The sequence below is a fragment of the Propithecus coquereli genome, unplaced genomic scaffold, assembly GCF_000956105.1.
Source record: "Propithecus coquereli isolate 6110/MARCELLA unplaced genomic scaffold, Pcoq_1.0 Scaffold98, whole genome shotgun sequence".
In the NCBI taxonomy this organism is placed as follows: Eukaryota; Metazoa; Chordata; class Mammalia; order Primates; family Indriidae; genus Propithecus; species Propithecus coquereli.
The window spans coordinates 3,289,086-3,291,898 of NW_012156173.1; the positions used below are offsets into that span (position 1 = coordinate 3,289,086).

The 2,813-nt window shown below is 32.2% G+C and overlaps 1 protein-coding gene across 1 annotated transcript in view; it reads left to right on the plus strand.

Moving 5' to 3' along the window:
- Positions 1 to 1,234: 1,234 nt before the first annotated feature.
- EYA4 (EYA transcriptional coactivator and phosphatase 4) overlaps positions 1,235 to 2,813 on the plus strand; it is a 151,374-nt gene continuing 149,795 nt past the window's right edge. The window contains exon 1 of the mRNA XM_012665194.1: positions 1,235 to 1,266. The gene's annotated coding sequence lies outside the window, so the exon portion shown is untranslated. The remainder of the gene's footprint in view (positions 1,267 to 2,813) is intronic.

Here is a 2,813-nt window from a genome sequence, read left to right on the forward strand (position 1 = left end):
TATAAATGTATACACAGGATGCAAAAGAGGCTATAGAGTTAATCAAGAAAATAATTGATTTCCCAGATGATAAAAATGTCTAGGCTTGGAACTGAAAGCAAAAGACAGAGATTTTTGAAAGCGTAAGGGGTTATGTATGTTTGTTTTTTAAGTATTCTTCTGGGAAAGAGGAGGAAAAAATTACTTTGTGAGCTGGAAAGACAATGCTGTATCTTCAAAATTCAAAACTTGCTTTTAAGTCGTATCATTCATACTGCAATTCGCATTATGCAAGGGTGCTCCATGGTATATATTCAGTAGACTTTTCCTTGCTTCCAAGCCACGTATTAGAATTTAAAACTCCTTGGATTCTGTAGGTTCCACAGGTGGGTTATAGAAATATGAACACCCAGAATATATGACAATGCATTTATAAATGTATATTGTATATTTTCCGTATTAACTGAGGGATTTTTGAAGTTGAGTCTACTCTGCATATAATGTACCCTTAAGATCATAAATAATCAGGCATAGGTATCTGTGCTTGAAGTTGTGAAAAGCTATGGATTTGTGCTTTACCTTCTCTTAGAGGATGTGCCACATACTTCTGTTCAGAAATGAATAGCATGCCCTGGAAGTAAAAATGATTCTCATGCTTTACCTTTTATGGGTTAAAAACCACAGAGTTGAAATATAGTTTGCAAAATATACTGCAAATATGTGTAAGAAACAATGCCTAAACTTAATTAATATGCTGAGACATATAGTAAACATATAGCTACTCAATTGAGAAAATGAAAATCAATCTATAAACATTTTAGCTAACACTGTGCTTTCCCCCAGAACCTGGTGTTTATTATTGTGTACTTTAATAGGAGACAAGCAGTATCAATTGGAAAAATGTTTCTTAGTGGATTGAGAACAGTGTGGCTTTCTAATTCCTAAGTGGGAAACCTAGTTCTTTGGTTTCTTTGTTCCTAGTTAGGCTAGTCCCCAGCTATTTTAGCTGAACATTTTACATACTAATGGAGTCCAGGGAAGTGCATTTGGCAGCTGTTCATGGGATAATAATGAAATATGCTATTTAGTGCTGCATGCTGCCACTGTAAAACATGGGGAGTATTTTATAGAGATCTTGGTGAACAGAGCTGTATCCACTTTAGGTTTAACAAGTTTGTGAACCTGAGTGAGGAAGTTGTATTTTCCTAAGAAAATAACTAGTACTCTTGTCTTACAGGTAAAGAAAACGTGCACAGAATCAGATGTTTCAGAACCTCAGAATTCCAGGTATAGTTAAAATAAAGCCCAAAATTCCACTAAGAAAGAAATTTTAATTTTGGAGAAATTAGTAAGATGTTATACATCAGATAGAACTGTGCTTTGAAATATTGAGCTTCTCTGAGAACTTATCGTTATGGAAATTATATGTTATACCAGCTACAGTATTATTGATCATAATATTAATAAAAAGGACTGACTTTGAAGACCATTTTAAAGAATAGTAGAAAAATCTCTAGAAATACTTGAAAAGCTAATCCCTTAGCATTCATTATTTTAAATTAATCTTATTTTTTCAATCTAATCTCTTTTGATAAATGTATTCACATCTAAAATTGTGCCAGACACTGAATAACTGTAAACTGTGTTTGCCAAACACACACACACACACATACACACACAATATTTCTTTTTCTTTCCAATGAACTGTTGCCAGATTTTGAAAATCTTATCAAATTAGAAACCTAAACATTAATTTGGCATTCTCTTTCTGGTTATTTGGAGCCCATAGAAATGATGAATTATAGTGGGCAGACCATTTCATACAGGAATTTAGCACCATTTAGTTGTTTGTGGTTGGACCAAATGCCTGGCAGATTTTTTAGGCCTACACATTTTCATTGCTTTCATTTCAAAATCCGGGCCTCAAGTTTAAATGGATGTGTAAAAGTATTGTAAATATCATGACAATAATAACATGTCCTTACTATATTGTTAATAATATGATTTAACCTATTACATTAAGAAATTTGTATTTAATTTGTGAGTTGGGTCTCAGTTTATTTTGTCCTACTCACTGCAGCATATATAATGCATGTAGTGATTTTCTTGGTGTAATAAAACAATACAAATCTAGGTAAAATGTTAATAGCCACTATGTTTTCCTTTTGGAGAATAAATATATATTATTCACAGTCCATTTACAGTTTGAGTAATTCTTCCTTTGTTTTATGTAGTATGATATTTCTATAATAAAGTCCTATACATAATTATGTTAAAATGATTGTATGTAGTCTTTCCCTTCAGATCATTAAGAACGTATAATGACATAGGATTTTTAAGTTTTGATATTTGTTCTTTATAATTAGCTCTCTAAATGGAACCAGATAATTTTAGCTTATTTTGGAGCATTAGGAAACGGGTGAGCCATTGAATTTTTTCCTACAAAGCAGAGTAATTCTAGGTTGTATAAAGAGAAGGGAAGGATGGAGTTCTATTCTATGTAGGCACTTTCTTTCTAATTATTTGCTGACCTGTATGAGTGACCTACCTATCACTTACTTTGTAAGGATTATATAAGTAATTAAAGAATTTTTGCAAGCAACTGGTCTTGAGGCTTAGTAGGAATAAACAGCACTACAATCATCCTTATTATTAATATTTCATATCAAAATCTTTTAGCCTTGAGGCCACTGAGGATATTTGGGCAGGTAATACTATACTTAAGTAATTTTATTTTATTATAAAGAGAAGGGAAGGATGGAGTTCTATTCTATGTAGGCACTTTCTTTCTAATTATTTGCTGACCTGTATGAGTGACCTACCTATCACTTACT